The 24,720-nt window shown below is 41.0% G+C and overlaps 1 long non-coding RNA gene across 1 annotated transcript; it reads right to left on the minus strand.

Annotated features, from left to right (window-relative positions):
• Positions 1 to 5,981: 5,981 nt before the first annotated feature.
• On the minus strand, positions 5,982 to 24,500 carry LOC116793469. The gene is made up of 5 exons (XR_004359497.1): positions 24,338 to 24,500; positions 18,597 to 18,642; positions 12,560 to 12,644; positions 11,512 to 11,665; positions 5,982 to 6,310 (listed from the first exon to the last, which is right to left on the minus strand). It is a non-coding gene; the product is annotated as an uncharacterized LOC116793469 (long non-coding RNA).
• Between the last annotated feature and the right edge of the window lie 220 nt (positions 24,501 to 24,720).

A 24,720-nucleotide genomic window follows, 5' to 3' on the forward strand; every position in this document is an offset into this window, starting at 1 on the left:
GACGGCAGCGGCTCCTCTCCCGCGGGGCCCCGCGGAGGCGAAGCCCCCCCGCCCCTCCGGGTGCCAACAAGTTAAACTCGGCCCGGCCGCGGCTCTGCGGGATGATGCCGCCGCTGCTGCCCTCCCCACGGAGAGACGTCCCCGGCGCGTCCCCGCGGCGGTGGCAGCGACTCTGCCTTCCCCCTCGGCCACCGAGCTGTCCCGGCTCTCCCTCGTTCCAGCTGGGCTTTCCTTCGGGCTGAGCCCCTCTCGGCCCGGCCAGCGCCCGCCCCGGCACCCGCCGCGCTCCCAGGGGCAGCGCCCTGTGGCGATGATGCCGCTAAAATAAGATCTATCGGCGCGATTCAGTCCCCCCTCAGCTATCACATTTTTCTGCCCCCCTTGAAGTCCTTGAAAGGACTTGAGGTCTCTGAAGAAACAAGCGGCCGCTGCTTTGAAGGAAATAAGCGATACCATTCAGAGCTACTGTAGCGTAATGCATTCACTGGGGCAGCAGGAAAACCTTTTATGAAAAATAGTTACAAATCCTGGAACTCTACCACATGTGACAACAAAGGCTGTTGTCTCAGCAGAAGGGCTTTAGCTAATTTTACCTACACAAAGTTTTACTGGCTGCAGGCTTTGGGAACGCCTTTGTGGAGCCTGGCAATGATCCTCAGGGCTGGCTAATTTGAAAGGCACTTGGAGGATCCCGGAGAAGGGGAAGGGATTCCCCTCTTATTCCTCGCATCACCTCAAAGTTCCCATCGCACAGCTGGCACGGCTGCTTCTCTGCTGACCGCCTGTGACTGAATGCAATGAAGATTTTGTTGTGCACAGATACACTTAAAAAAAAAAAAAAAAAAAAAAAGAAAAAATACTTGAAGTGGGAAGTTGATAAAGCTTAAGTTCGAGCAAAAACCTTCTTTCTTTTCACAGAAACTTCCTTCCCAGGCGGGTCTTTAGCGTTTGGCACATAGCGCTTGCACTGAGACGTGGAAGTTTATCTTTAAGAAGTCGCCCATTTGCCGGTAGCGCACCTTGACCCGCTCCGGGCCCCACTGATCGCAGAGGGAAGGGAAAAGCTACAGCTGCCCCCGCCGGCCCCAAAGAACGGACGGAGCTCGGTGCCCCCGCGAGGACGCGCACGGGGCCGAGGAGAGCGACCGGCTCCTTGAGCCCCGGCCCGCCTCGTCCTCCTCCTCCTCCTCCCCCGCGCTCTGACCCCGCAGAGGGGCCGCCAGGACACAGACACAAAAACAGCCCCGGCGGGGCCGCCGGCCCGTAAATCCCAAATCCCCACTCCCCGCGTGCCCGGCAGCTGCTGCTCAGGGAGGGCTGCACTGAATTTATCGCGCAGGGAGAGCGCGGGGCCCGGGCGCTGCGGGGCCGTGTGCGGGGTCCAACAACGTGTGCGGCACCCGGCATCCCCCACCCTCACCCCTTGGCCGGGAAAAATTAATGGAAATGTCAGAGATCCGCTGTCCGGGCATACACCAAGCAGGCCCCGAGCCCCGAGAGGGCGACGGTCGCCCCGCTCCTGTCCCGCACCCCGGAGGTGGTCCCGGGCACTTGTCCCCTCCCGGGCGGCCCTGGGCGAGCAGGAGCCGCGTCCCCGCCGTGTGCGGGGGCAGCGCGGGGCAGGAGCCGCGGCGCTTTGCTCCCCGGCTGGTCACTGGGGTTTGCACCGCCCGGGTCAGGTGAAACGTGGAAACTAAGAAAATCTGACACCACCATTGATTCCCTCTCTTTGTTCTCCTCTGTACACAATGGAGAGGAAGAAATGCGACTTTAAAATTGCAATTAGCCAAGCTTTAGAGCAGGTTTCTGTCATTGGGTATTTATTCCTATCAAATCTCATTTCTTCTCTGAAAAAGCACCTCTAATTGTAAAATAAAACAGACGATGTAAAATAGCTAATATCCTTCTGTAATAAGAGTTGCTTAAATTATGACTGGATGTGCCTAAACAGTCATCTCGTAGTTTCCCACTGATTTTGGTCAGGTCCTGAAAGAATGGCAATTTTTTTCTAATGTTTTAAAAGTATTAACTTCCTTTCAAACATTCTTTAACCTTTAATGTTTTGTAACTTGATGAAAAGGTCACTTTGTTCGGAGTGGATGCATCTGCTCCATAATTGTTCTAATATCAGGCAGAGCTCCATCCTAACACCACATTCTTTTATGAGGATTTTTTTTCTTAATATACCATTGTTAAGGTTACCATGAGTAATTGTTTTAAAGGCAAAGAGCTCCAGACTAAAGGATGCTCACACTTTATTTAATTTCACCAGCTTCAGATGTTTAGAGTTGTATTCAGCAGATGACATTAGCTGAGCTCTGAGCAGAATAACCTGAAACATTCCACCTCTTCCTACTTGTGGGGGCCTGAGATAGAACAGGATCAGAATAAACAGCTGGTTTTATAGATGGAGCTGCATAACAAAATAGCACAAAATACTGATTAATACTACTTTGGACAGACAGCAAGTTTCATCCAAGTATCTCAAAGTACTTTACAAAGTGCTGTATTTTGGAAAGCTGAGACACAGATGGGTTAAGACCTAAGAGCAAAGCAATGCTGGAGATCCTGAGACCTCTGAGCATCAGTGTCTCAAGAATCAGCCTCAAAAAGTGATTTGGTGGCAGAAACATTACTAATCTAATTATATTTTAGACTCCTTGCTCTGAAGGCAACAGAAGCTTTTCAACGTGTAAATCAATATTTATCATTAGGAACTATAATATTTTGAATCTGCAGATTTAGCCAGTTTCGCTATAAAGAACCTATGTTTTTTCCTGTCTAAAAGATTAGAAGATGAATACATTAATTAACAATCATGGGCTGAGAATGTCCACCCAAGGGGCAGCTTGTGGCCCCAGATTTGTGGGCAAACATCACTTATTTGCAGCACTGTACCTGCTTTGCAAGAGCAGCAATGATACCTGACTGCATATTGGAGATTAGAGCAAGAACCTTAAATTGATGCAATTAATCCCTCTAAAATACAACAGGATTTTCTAATTCTTACACAATTCAAACATCCAGAGAATATGTTTAATTAAACTTAGCTATACTTTTTTTTTTTTTAAGATTTTCTAAAAAACCAAAGAAATGAGCTAGTTATATTGCTTAGTATTCTAATATGCACTTTTTTTTTTTCTAATAACACACTTTTCTAGCCAGGCCAGTCCCTTGAGGACCAGTTCCTCATTTATAAGGAGATCCCCAATGGGAGTTAAAAAGAGGCTATTTTATAAAAAGAAAATATATTCTGAAAGAGGAGCTATACAAAGATAACCCTGCATCACATATATCAGTATGGAGGCTGGAATACGTATTCCAATGTTGCAAATCTTCCCTTGCAATAATTTGCTCGTTAGTGTTAATGAAAGCCCAGATACTGATGTCTATGTATTTGTTCTTCTATTTTTCATCACACTAATGCTTTTAACTAAAATTATTTTTTTTTAATTTGCTTTATTTAATGAATTTAAAGGTCAATCCTCTTCCTTTCCATATGCAAATCCTATTAATAGGATAGTAGATGTTTGATATTAATGGGAGTTAATAGAGGAGATACACCCTTCACACAAGAAACCCCACAAGAGAACAAAATAACATCAAGATAATTTCAGTAAATTTGTTGCTTCTCTCTCCCCTTTGAGGAGCCAAATATCAAGACAACAGTACCTTGGAAACAGGAGTGGCAGCCAGAGGAGGGATGAGATGTGAAAGGGCTTCCAAAGGCAGAGCCCCAGGACAGGACACAGTCCCACAGCACCTGGAGCCCACTGCCACCTCCTCACCAGTCTCTCACACCTGCAGGAACCAGGCAGGACACAAGGTACCATCACCAAAAGACCCTTCTCCACTCTACTAAAGAGGGAACAGGCAACTTCTGCTCCATTCAGAAGCCAACAGCCTCCACCTGGGAGACCACAGCTGCTACTCAGAGAAAAACAGGAGCTGCTGGGCTCGATGAGGGAGTAAATGAAGTTACTGCCTCTCTGTGTTCCTACCAGTTTTGGAATTTAAATGTTTTTTCACTGTCTTTTTATGTATATTTGCTGTAGCAGGACTCACAGACGTCTTGATAGTATTTTTTTTTTTTTAAATTACAGCTGTTGGTGTTAAAATAACAGCACTGATGTGCCTATGGAGGTGGTGTTGGGGAAAGAGGAATAAACTCATTCCTTTCATCTGCTGTCCCTGTGGGAAAATGCTCCCTGTGCTCACGGGTGAAGAACAATCCTGTCTAGCCTAACTTCTGCAGTAAAACTATCTGTGCTGTTTTTCAAGCAGATGAATCTAGATACAAAACAGCAAAGCATCATTAATACAGAGCAGCCTTTTCCTTGGTAAGAAATAAGAAATACCTGGTGCAGCCCCTGGCCAGGCCAGCCCAAGCACTGCTCCTGCAGATCCTCCTCTGCTTCATTGGGGCAGGCTGAAACAATGTGATTGAAAGGTGTGGAGAAAGGGATGAGTCATGGACCACAGAGAGGTGTTAATTTACTTCTTATCAAAGGGCTCTAACTTGCTCCCTCTGAACACCTGGGAATCTTACAAGGAAACCCATTGTCACTACAGCCTCCCTCCTAGTTGTCACTCCTCAGCTGAAAAAGTTTTCCAATACCCTTTCTCAATCTGCACCGAGTGACATTAGTGTACTACACTAACAAACAGTGTATTCACAACAGCCTTTCACAATATCCCCTGCCAAAGCTCTTAAGACCTCAGATTTTTAGGGAAAACAATTTTTGTTTCCTTAAATTGAATTTATTTTTCCCACTGTTTATACCAAAGGGATTTTTTTTTTTTTGCTTTATTCCTGAACCCAGAAGCTGGTTTTATCCTTTGAAAAAGGTGGTGTGTAAAATCTACAAACAGTCCCTGGGAGCTACAATGCTCTTGGTCTGTCCAACCTCTGAGCTGCAGAGAGACAGAGCAATAAGAAGGACCACAATCCTGTGCCTCTAAACCACACAGAGCTGCTGCTTTGATGGGTGGATACATTGAACAAATCCTTTTCATTGCTCTTGGCTCTTGGGATGTTGGAAAGCCCCTCTTGAAACGGCAACTGTGGGCAGTGACAGCCCTTGTGACACACACAGCCTCCATCTCTCAGACAGTGTTTCTGGCTCTGTGCAGGCTAAAGCAGATAATATCGTATCATACCGGGGCTTACATTGAGGTCACCTTTGCTTTCACAGCCTTGATGTGGCCACGGATTTGGCAAGGGAAGGGCTGGAAGGTAGGAAGCACGCTGAGATAAAAGGCATCACGTTTCTGAGGAAGCAGGGCCTTGTTCACGGGCCTGCGGTTTGGATTTTAGCTGAGACACACTCAGAACTCCCCTTGGCTTGGGCAAATAGGACAGCAAAGAACTGGGTCTGGTGTTTGGGGTGTACGACAAAATAAGACTTACACTGATTATATTTTGGGGATGTGAGTGCTGATTGCTACAAACAGTCTGTTTCCAACCAAACAGCAAAACTCTGTAATTGCCCAGTTAACTCTTCCAGGCTGGAAGTTTGCATTTTTACAAAATGTTGGGTATAAATTACTTCCACAAATGGGAGCCCGGACTCAACAGAACAACACAGTTGTCTGTTACAGCAAATCTGGCATTCCCAGATTCAAATCTGCTACAGGCGTTCTGGATTTTAATTAATATATTGTTTCATATGTATGAGTATTTCATGGGGTTTTTTGTTTCCACACACTGCATTTTTAGCTTAAACAAAGTGTATTTATTCTCTGTATTGTTCTCAACGCAATTGAATAAATATCACCGAGTCTACAGATCTGGTCTCCTTTCCAGTGAACAACACAGCAGTCATGCTTCACAGGAAAGGGATAACATCCTCCAGTGCAGCTGATAAGAGCAACAATTTACAAAGCAAGAGATCCGTTATGCAGTGAAAGCTTTATTACCATGACTCGATGTTACATCTACAACACATAAGGGTTAATCATTGCAGCAGTTTGCAGCTGGTTTGTGCTCTCAGGGGAGTCATAGCAATAGACTTCTGTGTGTAAGACAAGGTCAGCCCTGCTCTCCTGAGGTCAGCGGGCCACGTGATAACACAACTCCGAAACTTCGGCTCCGAGCAGACACAGGTGCCAAACCCATTTTGTGGTCTGTTGTAGAGCACTTCTTGTGGTTTTTATTCTCCTCAATAAAAACACATCCATAGCTCTGTGGTACATAATTGGAGAGTGAGTTCTCGGAGCTACCCATCAGCAAGAGTTTTCCGTGGCAGCAGTGGGTTCAGGAGTTTGCCGAGTACATGTAACATTTCACGGGAGACTTATTCTTAGTGGACTGAGAAAACAGAGCAGTCAGTGCTGAGTTTAAGGGCCAAATCCTGCATAATTTGTTCAGTCTCTTGGTATAAAATGCTCACATGCGTAAAGTGAGCAGAAATTGGACTGTAACATTTTATTAATATTTATCTTCTACTGTTACAAGACACAACAATAATCAAATAAGAAAAACTTTAATCCTCAAATGCAGCTTTAATCTTCAAATTGGTTAGCTTATCAGAGGGGTAACATTTATTTTCAAAGACAGGCTGCTCAGAATGATCAGCTGAAATAGAAACCTATAAGTGAAAGGATGTAAGTTTATTGGGCAGTGTTGTCTATATTTATAGTTTCTGCTCAACCCATATTTCTGGTTTTATATGCATGTGTCAGAAATTAATATATGGTAAACTTCACCAACAGTTTTAAGAGATCCTAAAATATAATAAAATCAATAAATGATGTTCTGGCATAAATGTTTCTGTAGCTGAGGGTGGTCAGGTTCAAAGGGCAACATCTGACCATTTCTCTTTCCCACCCTGCTGCGGAGTAAGACCCTCCCCTCAACTTCAAATCACTGGGGAGAGGGTAATTTAAGCTATACTTGATGTACCCTATACATCACTGTCTTCAGGACCAGGTTTAAAATTAAACTCTGATGTACAAAGTTAAACAAAAATGAGATAAAAATTGGCAGGGGTTGAAGAGGGTCAAAGTAGTCAAAACACAAGGTAGACTATTGTTTCTTTTGATTTATGTTATTCTGTGCACTAAAAAAAATAAAATTATAGCTCTTGTGGAGACTTTTTTCATTGAGAATAACGCATTCCTAATTTGTTTTCTATAGACTTATAGGCATTTGCTCTGGGAGTTGGAAGCATTTATTTATTTTTTTATTTATTTATTTTGGTGGGGGCAGAATATCCCAAACTGTCAGCAGAATATTCAAATTATCATTAGATGCAACCTTTGTCACTCAACAGCAAGTGAAGCAGAAGAGTATTTCACCTTCCATTAGTGGTTATCTTACAATGCATACATCTATAACCTTGTATGTCTGTACAGTTTTGCTTTCAGGCAAGTCTTTTAAACACAAACAATGTGGTACAGTTACATTTGGTAGCAGAAAGAAAGAGTTCAGTGAATGTTTCCTTTTGCATGTTTTACATGCACATAATGCAGTTACCCTCCAGAAATTCAGTACAGGAAAGATGCCAAACAGCAGATTCTTTTGAAACCAATTCAAGAAAATCCTTGCAGGAAGTAAATTTTTTATGATGTAGTCAACTTTTCCACATATTGCCATTTACATGGTTAGTGTGTGGACTACAGGCAAAATAATTTGGAATCGTAATCTTTATTTTCTATAATATGATAATGAAATCAACTACTATCCACTAGAATCAAATGAATTTCTCTCTGCTGCTCCAGTGGGAGGAATAAAAGGGTTCTACTGGCTAAACTGCCAGGCTAATGGGCAAATGAAGAAAAATCAGGTCCTTGGATGGCTAGCAAATAAAAAATGCTTATTTTAAATAATGGTGGACGTATACAGATCTTGAAATCTTTTAAAAACTGATTAAGCAAGCTTTTTCCAAAGGTTTTTAATTGTCATACTTGAAAGTCCTATTGACTTCATATGGATTACAGCTGGCTGAAGTGTGGCCATGTTGTTAGGCTGTACAAGGGCACGAGACAGCAAAGGCCTCTCAACTCTGAAAATGTCTGAACTTGATTAAAAATCTAATAGGAGAAAAACTTACGCTGTCCAGGCAATGACAAAAAAAGCTTTTATAGCGCTGTTTCATTAATATTGACAATGATGATCCTTTGTTGTTATTAATGTAGTGAGGACCTGTTTGCCATCTACTATTCAGATTTTAATCTTTCCCCAAAAGTCTAAGCGATGCGTTGTGTAAAATGCACTTTGTAGTGTGATGGTGCAGGACTGACTTGCATATATGCCTTTAGTATACCTAATTTGGCAAGCATTTATGTCCTAATTAATAAATGCAATTCTTCACAAACACTTGGTTGAAAAGCATAAATGCAGTAATACACAAATAGCAGGTTGTTTTACAGATACAGCCAGCAAAGGTAAAGATCAAATGTTAGAATGAGTCTACTGTTCGGGATCTACTGTGCCAAACCCTCTGAACTGAACAGCTGGGCAATATTTTTTTGTATTAAGACTTTTTTTAACATCTTATTTTTGTTTAAAACTCTTGTGGTATCACACAGAAGATGTGTTTTGCAACTATAGCAGATCACATGTAACAAAGAGCAGAGAAAAGAGCTATTTGCTTAGGAAATTATAATCCAGAAATTTTCCTGTGTCCATTACACTTTGGGAATCAGAGGAAACTATGAATTAAGGAGATGACCATAAAAGTTACAAGGAATTGCTGCAGTATTCACAAAATATGTAAATGCTATGAGAACTGTAGGATCTTAAAATGAAGGTTCAGAAAGAATACAGGAGCCACTCTGAGGCTGGTAACTGCTCAGAAATCAGGTGAAGAACAAAAAGATATAAGAAATACAAAACCCAAGAGATTCTCAGCTGTTAGAAATACCTGTAACCCCTTAAAATAACATGCTTAGCACGAGTGATATCTCTTCCTGATTTATCCATGCAGCAATTAGGAGCTGTTCTTTAGGAGAGGTGCATGGCACAGAAAATGAACTGATTGATTCCTCCTTGCACCGAGTAGTTGATTAGGGGTAACTGATCTGTTTATAGATGTTACACTGAGAGCGTTACTGCTCACAATCATCCAGGACTTGGATATTGAGGGTGGCTAAGAGTGTCTGCTCAAGAAGGGCCTAATTCAGAACTCATCAGACTCAGATAACCAGAGTGCACAGGGTTCTGGATGAGGCCTTTTCCACCCCCCTGTCTGGAGGGGGGATCTCCATTCCAGTGCAGCTGTGAGATGCAGTTTTCCACACTGTCTTATGCTGCCCGTTTTTAGTGCACTGTATTCTAGAATTGACATGTACAAATTCTCCGTACTGTTTATTAATGACATTTTTGCAGTCCCTGTCTTTACCAAGGAAAGAAATTGTACCTGAAATTTCCTCTGAGTGTGTTCAGATTTTACAGTTCTTTGCTCAGGCACTTGCAAAGGTATCGTGCTCTAAGCAAAGATAAAGAACTGAGTCTATTATTTAATAACCCCCTTCTGACTAATTAGCATTCACTCAATGAATGAAAGCTTTGCAGAGGTCCAGTCAAAGGCCTAAGCACCATTTAAGTCCAGCTTATTCCTCAAGGCACCTCTGAACTGAATTGGGCCCCATTTTATTAAATTACAATAGAAAGACTGCCATGTCAAGTATACTGATGCTGAAAGACCCAACCTCCCAGGACCTCACACAGATAAGTAATCATCACTTATGCTAATAGCACATTTGACTTCTGTGGGATGACACATGAGGATGGACTACTTACTTGACTAAGATTAGTAAGAACAGGCATGTTACACAGAACAAATGACTTCTAAATATCCAGCTGCAGCAAAGTGCTGACTCCCATCACTGAGTGTTGGGAGGGTGAATGAAGGGCAGGATATGATCTCTAGAAACCTCGCTGAATACTATTATTGAATTGGTGACAGTTTTGCAGATTTCTAACTCGTAATAAACCTCAGCTCAGTGGCACACTTCTCTCCAGTTTCCCGGCTCTGCTTTCCTTTTTTTTTTTTTTTGCATAATCCAACAATCCATTTAAATGATTTTCTTTTTCACTCTTTCTTATTCAGTGTTTGCAAATTAATTTTGTGGGTTTGAAAGGTATTTAAGTAACAGCCACAAAGCCACAAGCTCTCCTGTTACCTTCAGAGCAGACTACTTGGTAGCATCTCTACACTGCCCTGCCAAGGTTCCTCCCCTCTGCTCTGCTGGGATCAGTGCAGTCTCTGTGCTCATTTAGTCTTTGGCTTCTCCCTTCAAAGCTGACAATAATGGCATCATACAGGGTATACCATTCCAGTGATTTTGTCTCATAAAATTCCTAACTCTTAGGCCTCTGTTTAATACAATTTTGTTCCACACAGGTCACAGAAACAGATTTTGGCCCTTATGGTCTATTAAGCCTCTGAATCAGCAGTCCAGGAAGGGAAAAATCTTTATGTCTAACCTGACTCAGTTTCACTTCATTGTTCTTGAATTTGTCAAGGTCCAATTTTTGCTTCTTATTTTGTTTCTAATTTAAAAAGTATTTTGTTGCTCTCTCTGTTTTTTCCATCCTGACCAGACTTTTAAAAATTATTCTTTTTTATTTTTTAATCACTGGCCTGAAAAGCTTTTTCTGAAAGTAATGTACTAGTGACCACTGAGGACTGGCTTCTAGGGATTTTATGAATCCAAGGTCAATTTATTCCTAAGAGCGGAAAAAACACAAATGATGAAAAATATTTCTGGTACGTGCATAATAACTGGTATAAATATTGCATCTAACACCAAAATCCCAAATACTACAATCTGTTTACCAAGGGACCCTTAAATCCAGTTTTGTTTCACCTGTAATATAGGGTCTGTATAAATGCCACAAAGTCGAAGAACATAAGTATTACATCATTAGTAGCATTCTTAATTGAGTATTTTCCTGTTTCTTGGGGGCTTCTAACTCAGCTGTAATGATTGTTCCATGTGTGTGCACCTGGGTGTTTTGCCAATCACATAAGTGAAACAAAAATGCCCTAATTTCTACAACTTTGCTTTCATTGCACTGTAAAGCACTAAAAGGAGAAACAGTTTCCTGAGGAACTCCTCCATAGCAGGCTCTTGAACAAGATGACTGTTTCTAATAAGCAACAGCTGTCGTTGTGGTTTTACTAGTCAAATGATTCATGTCTTTTCCTTAGAAATGATAAGTGGAACAAATGTTTACTTAGATATGTAACAGAGGAACAATTGAAAAATAGTAGACTGTCAAATAGAAATATTTTCCTGTTATCTGATCCTTGACAATTAGTCTGAACTGGTTTTTAGTTGAAAGGCAGTGTTATAGTGGTGCAGTTAGAATGGTGAAGAGTTTAGCTCACAGAGTTCTGCAAACCAAATTCAGCAGGCTGGTGTGTGAATGTCTGCAGCAACCCAGAGGATCTGAGGGGGCACAAGCACCTCTGTACAAACTCCTGCATCCCCCCCCTCCCCATTCCTGGTAGACTCCCCTCCTAAATTTAGTCATCTTTGAAAGGGAGACAGTGAACTTACCATTTCCTCTCATTTCTGCTGTCTTCAGGGAGTACCAAAGTGCTGCTCTGCTGCTTGGTCTTTAGTGAATATCCTCTGTTGGCTGCTGCCTCCCTGGGATCTTACAGGGCCTTCTGGGAGCAGTGAAGTGTTCTAACACAGGAGATTCCAGGCTCTGTCCAAGGACAAAAAGATCACGTTACCCTTTGGATGCTGGGAAGGAGAACCCAGCAGACCCTCTGCTGAGCCTGGAAGCTGCTGCAGTCAGAGAGATTTGACACCCCTGTGGCATTGCAGGGCTTGAGGTACATTTTTGTTAAATGCTAGAGGAAGCAAACTTGTACAAGCTTAAGACAGCATCAAAAAAACGGTGTTGTCGGCCTTTCAAGGGGGTCTGGGAGACACAAGAGGATGGAGAAGGCCAAGGGAGCCTTGGGATGCTCAGTGTGCAAATGAAACCAGTGTGCATCTCTGCCTTATTTGGATTTGCATGGATACTTGCCAGTATAATAGGGTTTAAATCCACCTTTATTTTGCATAGTTTCTGGACTTTGTTGCTTTTTCAGAACTCTCTCTTCAGTATCACTGTATGGCACAACACTGCGTTGTACAGAGAGATTGTCAGAGCCTTGGTTTCCCATCTGTAAAAAGAGGTAATATTTCCTTTCTCCCAGCCTTTATTCAGCTTACAAGGCTCCTGGGACTAGAATTCTTTTATTGCATGTTTCTGTATTGTCTCGCACAACAAGACCCTGATCTCAGTTGAAGTCTGTAAGTATCTCAGAAATATAAATAGATAATAATAAAAAGACGATTTTGACACAAAATGGAATTTTATATTCTGGAGAGTGAAATAAAATATGTACTAAAGTCTACTAAAGTGTAACCATGAGATCAAATGATAAAATTCTTCTGGCAACAAAGAGTTGACACAAATTTGTGAGATTAAACTGAACCAACTCAACGGAGGCTTGTACTGGTGGTTTATTCATATAAAGTATATGAAAAAAGTAAGTGAGATGATCAAATTACCCTCACAGCATGGATTTTGACATGGATGTAGACTAACTGAGTCACCGGAGGACTGAGCAGGTGCGTGGTTCTAATTACACCCTCAGTCTTGTGAGGAAGGAGCAAACTTCCCGGTTGCTTCCCTGGTGGAGATAAGGTGTTATCAGCCATCAGCAAATGAGAGGGGAGAACAAGGACAAGGCACCTGATGGGAGAAAGAGGAGGAGAGGAGGGGGCGAGGAGAGCATATTCATAATGCTACTCATCCTTTAGAAATGTGTACACACATCGACTCTGAGCCTTTGGATGCCACTTCTAGTACTCATTTCTTGTGTCTCTGAGTGACCCTTCCTTATGGCGAGGCACGCAAAATGCCTTTTTAACATTTTCTCTTTTGTGGGCCTGTAGTGAGATATCTGGCTAAATATAATGATTTATTTGTTTATCAATTACTCAACAACGTGCACACTGGGAGTTACAATCCAAACAGTCCCCCACACAGGTTTTTATCACCGTATACTATATCCCTAGGGAAATACACATCCTTTTTTCAGGAGTATAAATGGACATTTCTATAAATTGTAACTACTTGGGTGCATGTAATATGCAATATTATTCATCTTTGTATTCCAGGTGAATCCAGACTAGACTACCAGCCTCTGGGGAAGCCTGCTTCATATAATTATCAGTATTCAAAGAATGATTGTAGATGTTGTAGCTTAACAGCAGGTGAATGGTCCTTATCTGAATATTAAATAAAGTGCAACTGGATTTCTAGGTTATCTCTGGCTAAATGTTTGCAAAGTCATTAGTGAAAGCATGCCAGTATAATCCCCACCACTCTTCTTCTTAAAAAGGATTTCCACTTTTGTTTTTAATTCCTTTACAGGATGAACTGTTCATCTCCCCTTCCTATACACACAATCTTGTCCCTTGATTGGACTACCAGAAACATCAAGGAAGCTGCCTTGTAAGTAGTACCTACACTTTTTATTTTTTTTCAATCCTTAACAACAAAAGAAACCTAGAGAAGAGTGACAAAGAGAAAGATTTATTATTTCCTCTAAGGACTATCAGAGCTCTGAGTGTTGGGAAAGGCTCTGTGGTAAACTGCTCCTTTGTCCTCCCAAGTTCTGGGAACTTTAGCTCTATATTCGGTTTCCTTATTGCATGACCTAAGAGAAGCTCTATGTATTTGTTTAGTAAAAACCTTTCATTATTGTTTTAAAATGGAGGATTTAATATACTTGAACACTGGCTTAGTAGCTTGAACGTGGATGTTACATGAAATGTAGTAGATAGTAGCTATGACAGAATTGATAGAACAAAGAAAAGGAACAACCTCCCCCGCTGAGCAAAAGGGACAGACGGGACCTAGCAGAGGAAAATTACTAGAGATAAAGGAAGAAGAATTACCATGGGACTATATAACATAAGATTTTTGAGGCACAACTCGTGTTTAAGACCCTAGATGTGAAGAACACAGTAGTCCTACATTTTGAAGAGGAATTTTCAAGGCAGACCTACTCTACAAAGTAGCTAGGCCAGGACATCCCCTGCTTCCTTTGCACCCACCTCAGCCTGGGCCATCAGTGGCAATGCATGTTATCACAACAACTGCAGATATTTGATTTCATTTGAATATAAAAATAATAGAACATTAAATTAAATATTATTTAGCTGAATATTAAAACGCAAACACAACCCCTCCAAAATGGGGCCATCACTACAGTAAGCTATACACTATTTATTTGTACATGGATTCCCATTTGTTCTGAGCTGTAACACAGCCTGAGTTTTCAGCATGGCATAGCTGACCATCTTTAGTTTTCAAGCATTATAGCTCTCGTTGCTGCTGCTTCAGGCTTCTGCAGAGTCAGGCAGATGTTACTACACTCATCTACAAGGCTTTCTGCTCATCTCTGCAGAAAGGCAGGGTAGAAACACTTTTTCAGGAAGGGAGGAGGGAAAAACAGTGAGCACAATTTTGTGTTTAGCTCTGAATTGCCTGGCAAGCCACACAGTCTCAGGGATGAGGGAATACAAGGGGCTCTGCTTCTACGTGCCAAAGTCCTGGTCCCTTCCATAACAAGGGGAGAGGTTTTTCTAGCACATGAGCACTTCTGTGTATTTTTACTTAAGTAAGAACATAAAGCTCACGACTTTTGGAAATGCACTGATTCAAACTCTTCCATCAAGAAATGGGTATTATGTAGCTCTCTAACTTTTCTAGCTTTGTTCCTTGGGACATCTACAGTGGATGTTGCTGTGGGCTCACTCTGGGCTTTGTACCTATGTTACCATCGCCAGGAATTTAGGAAACACAGCCTAGAGCTGTCAGGCTTTTTCCAATCCCATATTTCTAACTATTTTTATATGAAAATCAACTTTACAATAATAACAGTATCAGCTCTGATATTCCTGCTTTCACAGAGTTAGAAAGAAAAAAAAGAAACTAAATAAGTAATGTTTTTTGGTTGTGCTTGTAGTGGAGATAGTCTTCTTTTGCAGGGAAGGGCTCTGCACATTTAGTCAGGAGCCTTTAGTTACCTTCTCAGAACTCTCTCCTCTAGGACCAGAAGTACTCTGTTTTGAGTAGAACAAACTACAAAAGTTAACAACTGTTTTCTATCTGGCATTTTTTAATATGTATTAAAAACCTCTCCAACCCAACCAACAATGCCTTCACTGAAAAAAAAAAAAAAGTAAAAAGGCTCACCAAAAACTCAGTTTAGAACCCAAATTTTCATTTTTGCTTAAGTGTGAGTCACCTGCAGGCACTGGTATTAGTTCTGATTTAACCTTAAACATTTTCTAATGACACTTTTTAGCAATACCTGATCTCATGTCATTTGCATTCATTACTATTTTTATATTCTCTTGAAGCACTTAAACACCTCCTGATTAAAAAGTAAGCCCTTTAGGAGGCCATTTGCACCTAGAAGCCAATGGCCAAATCCAAATCCACTCAAAGCTGGTGGAAATTTTAACACTTATTTCAATGGAGAAATCATAATTTGGTCAAAGTGTACAGTAAAGCAGAAGATGATTTGCTTAGGGAGTGATGAGGGTTGGCTTTGTCCCTGTCATCAACCACATGCTGGCTGATTTAAGAATGAAACTTGGACCTGCTCACAGAGGCAATCAATCATTAGCCTGGATGCCCTTGTTTCAGCTAGGCTAAGCAGTGGGACAAACAAGGGAATATAATGGGAGAGCAAAATAACAGTGAGTTTTAGATACATATTTCTGTATCATATCCTCAAAAATCTTAAAAGCAGTCAGTTTATCCAGCATATGGCTCCTCTGTAGCTGATTGACTAAGGCTGTGGTTCCTGACTGACACTGTGGTCTTTGTTCACAACTTTCACCACTTTCAGAGACAATATTTGCATGCAGGAGGGCTGAACAGAATAGCCAGAATAGATGCTGGCTGTAATCTGAGGGTGACATACATGCTTTCCATCACTGATACGGACTCCTGACCACTGCCCCAGCAGGTACTGCCAAGTCTCCTAAGCAGATCTGTGATTTGGCAGAGTTTTTAAATATGTACAGACTAAAACTCCCCCAGCAATGCAGACCCAGTCTCAAGCCCTCTGGTAAATACTGTAGTACATATTTTACAACTGTACAATATTTACATTAGGAATGTAGTTGTTTGTAAGTCTATGGTAGATACTTGTCTGTCAGATTCTGATGGGAGCAGATTGTGAAGACAGAACCTGTGCTTGGCTCTGGTCCAGCAGCAAGGAGCAGTAACAACACCTTGAGCAGGGGGCCCCATGGGCACGGAGCTGGTGCTCTGCCACCCTTGCCCTGCCTCTCTGCGTGGCCAGGAACTGCAGTGAGGGTGCACTGACCCCATTCTGGTTTTAAACCCACCAGCCACCCCCACGGAGCCACACTCCATCCCTACAAACTGTAACAACTTCCATGACGCAAGGGGGTGAGCCCTGACCCAGAGCCCTGGTCACTGGTGCTCCCTGGACCACTATTGAGTACGTGCCCAAGATGTTCACAGCCCTCAGCCCTTCAACACAGTCAGGAGGAGGCCCACAGCAGGTAAATTACTGTTGGCCATAGAAACATTCCTGTATAGGAGAGGGTGTGAGTTACGCAAATATCTACTCTATAAATCTGGTATGTGGCTTTGAAGAAAAACAAAAAAGCCACTTAAAAATTTGTTCCAAATTTGGCCACAGTATAGTTTTGTTAGTTCAAAGAAATGAAGCTAACTTTATTGTTATTTGTGTTTGGATCAAAGAAAACTATGAAAATAAACATTAGACAGAATGATAATCAACACTGGAAAAGAAATGTTTACTGAAGATTTTCTTCTGTGTTCTCTTACCAGCATTAATAATATTTTCTTTTTCTAAAGTTTTCTTGCTTCCTTCAAAGAGATTGATTTCAGTAGAAAGAACAAACATATGCAAATAAACTGAATGATGTTATACCCCCTGCCCCTATCCCCCCAAACTGCATCAGATAATTCCATATTGTTAGTCTGCATTACATTTTTATCAGTTTTTTGTCTTAATCAGATATGAAGCTCTTGCAGTACATCTCTCGAACTGGGCTGTGACCCTGATGTGACTCTACAGCACAGAAGCAGCCTTAACCCTGCTGTAATCTAATAGTTCAAATTTAACGGATTTGTTTTTTCAGTGGAAATAATGGCTTCCTGTCACAAAACAGAGACACAGATTACATATCTGATAAATGGCCTTGGCATGATTTTTTCATGTAACACACAATTAACAGTGTTCTTCATAAGATTCATGGTTTAAGGATTTGGTGAAAGCATGAATAAGTTCATTACTATGCCTTTTCTTAAAAAAAACCACCCTGCACATCTGCTAGTGCTTTAAAAACAAATATTTGCCTGGAAAGAGCTCACCTATGCTTTCAAGTGTTAATTTAGCCTCAAAACATTATACTGAAATTATTACCATTGAATGCTGATGTATTTTTTTCATGAGGCATATTATTATAATTGATAACCCAAAATGGAAATAGGATAATTCTGATTTTATAAGCTACCACCCATACAGACACTGAAAATTTCCACATTATAGCTATAATTGTTTTTTGTCATGCCATAATCCCCTAAACATTATCAACTAATTAATAGCTGAACAATACATAAGGAGATACACAATTCTTCTACGGACAGAGTTACATATTTTGAAGGAGTTTATTATCTGTAGTTTGGTTTCGAAATCACAGTTCAGATTATGCTTCTGCTGCCTCCACTGGTTATCTTCAGCCCACCCAACCACCAGCCTTACACTGGGAGTTGCTAACTCAGAGCATTTACAATGAGGTAATCATCACCTTGTAGCTGAGTGGTGCGAATGCTGGTCAGATGGCCTGTATTTTATTAACAGAAATAGGGTCACAAGTCAAATACATGCTTGGGGTCAGTGAGCAAATACAAAAGAAGATTAGAGGAACAAAAAAATGTGACTGGAGGGGTAAAATCCCACTGGGGGTTAATCGAGCAGAAATGTATCAAAGAATGTAAACTACCCTTTCTTTTGTTATTCATCGTGCGGGATGTAGTTCCTGTGTCCTGCTGATTCCACTTGGATAGGGCATCATCTCCCAGTGCTATCCTTTAATGAGCTCCTTGGGCAGAGCCTTACAGAGGGTCTTCCAGTAATACTCCTACTTAGGCTATTACTACTGCTACTACTATTAAACAACAACAATAAGAAGAATTAAAACCACTTAGCATAAATATTTAGATCAAAGACTTGCTTCACCTAATATTGCACTGTGCAAAATAGGAGAAAAACAGCATTCAGTGTCACCTCTCTGAGATTCTCTTCTGCCTTCAAGGTGAAAAGACTGGACCAAGAATTAACTTCACCAATATACTGATTTAGCTCCCACTTGCAGAGCAAATTAATTAATAAAAATATTTCTGAAGAGATGGTATTGTATTGCTATAGTTCTAGTTTTTCTAAGACTGTCTTTTCATATTACAGCTGAACATGTAAGGAGTCAGCAGCCCTGATCTGCACAGTAAGTACTGGACTTGGTAGGGCCCAAATGGCAGCAGCCAAGAAAAATCATAGGGTACTTACCAAGCAGCAGCTGATTTTCTCTTCTGATACATGTTCATTGCTCTTCCTGTGACAAGAAGCAGAAATTCTGCCTTATTTGAACTACACACATTTGTCTAATTCTTAAAATCCCAGCAGCAGAAAGATTCCCTTTTCATCAATTTCCATTTATTATGCTTGTAGCTACATATTGTAATATGAATTCTTTTATCCATGTATACTGCACATCTATAGATTTTATGTTTTCACACATCACATGAAAAGCATATTTCAAAACTATTGCATTATCGTGTGCCAGAAGAATATTGCTGTGGGAATGCAGACACATTATCCAAAGTACAGTATAAAACAAGGAAGTGAGAGTCAGGAAGGAAGGAATTCTTAGTCCTATGACTACGTGCCACTGACTTACCATGCAAAGTTCATAAAGTCTCTTAATCTTATTTTGGCATACTTTATATATAAAATCAGGAATATGCCCTTCTGCAAGGCTGAAATAAATGTTAACTGGTCCAATCATGCCCTTTGAGAGCAAAATTGGGATTTCTGTCATCAACTCCAAGATGGGCCAAATCAGGCTCAGAGATGGTAAATCTTTATTTTCCAAAGATTAAGACTACATAGATGAAAATTTCATGGCCTGATACAGACTACTATATGGCAGACTACTGAAGACTAACGTGAAATAAAATACTGTAAATGTAAGTATTCCTTGAACCGAAATCAAGGGCTTCCATCATTTCCTATCTAGCTATCTATAAATGTTTTCCCATACAATATATTTTCATGCATTATATACCTCCTTCCAGAATATATGTTTTTGATCCCGCATCTTCAAGCAAAGTATATCTCTAACTTATGTATCACCCCTTACGTTTAAAAGTAATTATGTGCTTAAGTGTTTTGCTGCACTGAACCTTCATGGGGCCACAGGCAGGATTTCCCTCCTCCTTGGATGAGGGGTGTTATGGCAGTGTGTGCACACTGTGCCTGACCTCAGATCAGCTGCCAGGTTGTGGACACCCACATAAGGATTTTCTTCACAGAACTGATCTTAAAAATGGAAATGTCTGTCTCCTCCAGCTACACTGGCAGACACTGTTTACCCAAAGATCCAGATACACAAGACCTTGTTATCAACTGCAGCTTTTATACAACTTACAAGTAAGTTAGTGGGTTGGAAATCACACATGTTAGAAATATTTTCTGAAGGATATGATCATATTTGCTGCCCTTAAAACTGTTTAATGTTGCATGTTCATTACATAGATTAGTGTTACTTAATTTATAAGGTTTTAAAAAATGCAAATTAGCACAGAGTGGATTTATAAATGCTTGGAAAATAATAGTATATATCTATTGCATACAAAAAATAAAAACTCATATAGCTACATTGACATGCAATTAATAGATTAGGAAAAAGCCATGAGCAAAGTCTTTCCAAGGTTTACATTTCAGTCATTCTAGTCCTTTCTTTGGGATACAGTCCACTAAAACACAACATGCTGAAGTCTTTCTGCTAACTCGGTGTGGAAGCACTACTGAGAGTTAGCTTTTTAATAATGTGGTCAAAATATTTTAAGAAAGATCATTTCATGCACTACAATTAATTACCTTTACATCTGTATTATGTGGAGGAGACATACTATACACTTTGGACAGCAGTGCTGAGATGTATTGAGGTTTGCATAATGCCAAAATGCTGTATTACTACTTAAAGGCTCGTGAATAAGAATTTTACTACAGTCACAACATATACATTGGGCTCTTCTATTACATTGATCACTCAAATAAAAAGAATGTTTTTGATCTGCAAAGAAGATGAGCAAAAAGTAAGTCTGCTCATCTTAACTCTGCATTAGGAGAAAAAATGAACTTTGATCTATCATATTGCAGAGCTGCTTGTATTTCAGTGGTAATTTATCAATTTTTAATAGTCAAAGCTCCCAAGTAGCAAAAGCTTCTTAGACTTCCTAATCTAATAGTCATTATTTAAAATTTTTATTCTGTATGACTTACTGTTCAGAAGCAAGAAAGCAACATAATTTCTTAAGAATTCTTTCTTTTATAAGAATCGATGAAATGGAGTCCAACACTACTAATTTTGTTCCTACTCATGCTGGTGTAAAAACAATGCAGAATCCCACCAGAATCCCACCTCAGTTTATCTTAACATTTCTTACCTAATCTAACAGCACAGTGTATCAGCAACAGGACTGACTTAAGGTCAGGATACAGCAGCACCACCATCCCTTAAGGGAATTCTTTTTCCTTTTGGGATGGCAGCCCATCCGTGCCATCACCCTGTCAGTGCTGGGCTGGGGGCTCAGCTCTGCCTCCCGTGCCCCTCCAGCCCCAGCTCAGGTGTCTCCCACCCTGCAGGGAGCAATTAGGAAGCTCTCGCTGTGCCCCAGCCACCACGGCTGCTGTAATTTGTAGGGGATATAACAGGTCTGTCTGCTTCCGCCCCCAACACCAGAAGGGTGAGAGAATCTCTCCCAAGCATCCAGCTCCACGGTGAGTCCCAGTTTTTCTATGTAAGGTGAGCCCTGTATTCCTAAGACAATGGAGTCATGAGGATATTAAGCACCCTGTGGGCCTACCAGAGGAGTGATTCTAAAATAAGCTTAAGGCTGTCTAATATTAAAAAGTTGACCTTGGCAAGCCCAAAGCACAAGGAGGAGCATTTAAGACTGCAGATCTAAACTTGCATGTTGTTATTGCTAAACATTAAACCCTAAGGTCAGAATTCAGAATTCAGCCACTCCGACTCAAAAATACATCAGTGTATTTGCTAAATGGAAACCACTCTCTCATCACATCTTATCATAATGTCACAAAACGCAGAAAATTACAAATCAGTTTTAAGGCAAAATACATGACAGCAAAATATGAGTACACAAAAACTACATTAAATATCAGTCTTCATTTGTCCCTACCACTTCAGCTTACCTCTCAGTTCAAAACTACTCTCTGCAGCGCACAGCTTGAGATAGTCTAAGATCCATTTTAGAGTGGACTGAAATATAAATGACAGTTCGCGCTACACATGAACATAGACAACTGTATAAAATATTTAAATAAAGACAGAAAAGAACAGAGGAAACCAACAGAGCCTTTGGCAGACCCAGCCTTTGGGAATTTAGCAGCTTGAGATTCATTGCAAATTTCATCTTTAATGTTATTTTTAGTTCAATATTTTGTAGCACTCAGAAGTAAATCTTTGTGTGCTGTCTCTCCTCCTGCTTGTGCTGCTTCCTTTTCTGATCTTTTCTTTTAAAGAAACCCAATATATTTTCAATACAATTGATTTGTGACATGTTTTGTGATATTTGTTAAAGTTATCCTGTTTCTTCATACAATTCAGTGAAAACTATCGCACTGTTTTTCTTTTTAAGTGCTGAATATTGCTCATCATAACTGAATATAAACGAGACCCCCCAACAGTCTTTGTTCCACCACACCTTGTGTTGCATTAAATTCTCTGACATTAAATTCGATTCTTGGGTTAGGGTCAAACTCTTTTTTTAACTTCTCACCACTGCTCCAAATACTGCCACACACAGTGCATTTCTGGAGCAGTTTTGATTTTATCCTGGAATCTGTTCTTTGTCTCTCTCTGAAGCAATCTGACTGGAATGATACACAATAACACAGAACTGGAAGATGCTGCAGAGAGGATGCTGGATAACTACCAGCTGTAGGAAGATGGAAACACTGCTTCACATCGTCTCTCTTTCCTGTTCCTGCCTGCACAGGGTGAAATATGGGAAACTGGGGAAAAGCACAGATCCTTCCACACTGCTTCCTGCACACTGGATGGCTCTCCAGCTCCCTCAGGCTCACCTCTCCTGTTGCTGTGCCAGACAAGCCCACACAGTTACTGGCTCCCTCTCTACCTGGCCAGGGACCACAGAGGCCAAGGAACCAAGGGTGGAGTGTACAGGTAAATCACTGCAGGCCAAAGCAGGGTGCACAGCACAGCCCTGTCAGCCACCCCACAGAGAGCACCCCACACAGGCTCTCACCCAGCACCAAACACAACACAGCCTGGGTGCAGGTGGAAAAGAAACAATCACATTTACATCAGGTACCTGGGAGTTGGCATGTGAAAATGGAAATTACCAAAGCTTCTGAGAAGCTCTGAGTTCACACCCTAGTCCACCCCACTGTACATTGCTGTCTGTCCATGCTCAGGAGACTTGTTCAAAGTCTAGCCCTAGCTTTTTAATTGACTTTCCAGGCCTTTTCCCTTCTTGCTGTTGCAGAAAACTCAGTGAACATACTCTCCCATTGCTACACTTACGACTTAATAGTTGTGCCACAGATCATGGCATTACAAATGGATTATTTCATATATTATGGAAATGATAAGAGCACTGTGATGTGACATAAGACGTGAACCATATAGGACATACAAGTTTAAGGCTACTTATCTGTGCAGTATGAACACTATAAAGCTATTTTTGCTTTAATTAATTCTAATTTCATCAGACTGCAGTTGGAGTTGGAAATTTTTCCTTTTTTCATGGCAAGATTCACAAGAGGAAGAGCTTGCCTGATCATAAGGCTTTAAAATTGCAAGAGAGATTTTCTATTTCAAAAACCTAATTTCTAACATATAGAGCCATTATTCAACAGTTGCCATAAATACAAGGACTAGGAGCCCCAATTAAATGACCAGGCATCAGTCTTAAAACAAACAAAAGAAGTATTTTATCCTCACAGCGCATAATGAAATTACAGAACTCATGGCCACAGGATGGTGTGGAGGTCAAAAGTGTAAATGGACCATAAAAGGGATTACATGAAATCATGCAAACGAAATCCATCACCAGCTACTAAACATGATGATCAAGATCCAGCCTCAAAATCAAAATGTCTCTGACACTGATCCTCAGAGGGCAGGAGCACACAGGGGAAGAGGGATTGCTCTATATGAGTGATATATCAGAGTTCATACAGTTTTTCCCTAGAGATTTGCTCCTCTCACTCTCAGAGGGAAAACGCTGGTCTACATGGACATTTTGTATGACTCAGGATGGCAGCTTCTGTATGAGTTCTAAAGTCTTCAAAAATCCTAACTCATTTTATTTGACACTGTATGTTTGAGAAATGTTTCCACTTAAAATTCAAGATAATTAGGAAAAAAAGCCTATAAAGAGTCAAACAGAGGGCAAAAATAAACCGAGGTATCCAGAAAAGCTGGAGTTCAGAACATTTTCCATGAAAGTCATATTTTGCCATATACCTGTGCTTCAGGATCTCATTTTCCACTACAAAAAATATTTCCATCTGATGGTTGCAAAGAAGGAAGTTAACAATACAGAAACCTATTCAGTGTCCACCTTCCAAGGTCTGCTGGGAGGCTGAAGCACATCTGACAGTTGGGAACCATCTCGTAAATCTGAAATGTGTCCCTGTGGCCCCTGCAGCACTGAAATCACTGCTCACCATTGCTTTCACTGCATTGAATCATTTGGGCCTCTCCCTTTCTGTGTGAGTCAGGTTTTGAAAGCTGAGCTTCCTCTAGCCTGTAGGATTCATAAACACCTGCCCCATTAACCCAGTTTCACTATTTGTCTAATGACAACCACAAGTAATGACCTGACTCAAGTCATGTCAATATTCTGCCAAAAACTACCATTTTGCCCTCTTAGCCACCTCCTCCCACCCACCCATAGGTTATGGAACTGTGGGATGGTTGCCAAAGAAATGCAATAAAAAGTAGGAAATGACATATACAAATAAAATTCACTTACCTAAAAGCCCTGTACGTCGGATCTCTTTGTGCTGCCTCCTCCCCCACCATCTACTCCTTTACTTCCAGCACTTGTTTCTCCTTTCTCTGCATTTCCTCTTTCTTTGCTGCCCTTTTCCTTCACATGTTCTACTTTCTGCTCTTTCTTTTTCCCTCCTCTTTTTATGCCCTAGTTTTTTCCTTTGGCTGAAAGTGAATAAATGAATGCTTTCACAATTTTCCCTTGCTTCAGAGACAGTAAAGCATTATGGTGTCACTTTACCATTTTTGCTCCCTCTTCCCAGTTTTTCTACCACTACTTCTCTTGTTGTTTTCCACTTTTTCTCTGGCCTTCCTCCCTAGCAATCACTCCCTCCTTGCAAGTACTCCTTCCTCAGTGACTTC

This window comes from Chiroxiphia lanceolata, chromosome 13, assembly GCF_009829145.1.
Source record: "Chiroxiphia lanceolata isolate bChiLan1 chromosome 13, bChiLan1.pri, whole genome shotgun sequence".
Taxonomy (NCBI): domain Eukaryota; kingdom Metazoa; phylum Chordata; class Aves; order Passeriformes; family Pipridae; genus Chiroxiphia; species Chiroxiphia lanceolata.